At 35.6% G+C, this 306-nt stretch overlaps 1 non-coding gene across 1 annotated transcript; it reads right to left on the bottom strand.

Moving 5' to 3' along the window:
- Window positions 1-32: 32 nt before the first annotated feature.
- Window positions 33-105, bottom strand: trnav-cac (transfer RNA valine (anticodon CAC)). Its single transcript has one exon. It is a non-coding gene; the product is annotated as a tRNA-Val (tRNA).
- Between the last annotated feature and the right edge of the window lie 201 nt (window positions 106-306).

Raw genomic sequence — 306 nt, 5'->3', positions numbered from 1 at the left:
AGAATTGAATTAGCACGGTCGACAAAACATATTGTTTCCGCCCGGTTTCGAACCGGGGACCTTTCGCGTGTGAGGTGAACGTGATAACCACTACACTACGGAAACTGTGCTAATCGAAATGATGACGTAATTTTTTTTTACAAATTCAATGAAAATGAGTTTTTGTGAATGAATGTTTTCATGTTCATTTCTTGGTACAAATTAGTCGAGTTGCACAGGAATCCACTGAGGATATTTTGATTTATTTGTTCCAAATGTTATTCCTAATTAATATTCCCTGATGATGATGGAAATGCACTTTATTAT

The sequence above is a fragment of the Seriola lalandi genome, unplaced genomic scaffold (genome assembly GCF_002814215.2).
Source record: "Seriola lalandi dorsalis isolate HSWRI2012SDOR001 ecotype SW California unplaced genomic scaffold, Sedor1 jcf7180001997718, whole genome shotgun sequence".
Classification (NCBI taxonomy): domain Eukaryota; kingdom Metazoa; phylum Chordata; class Actinopteri; order Carangiformes; family Carangidae; genus Seriola; species Seriola lalandi.
Note: the sequence above shows the minus strand (reverse complement) of the source record. Positions and strands in the feature narration are given on the sequence as shown.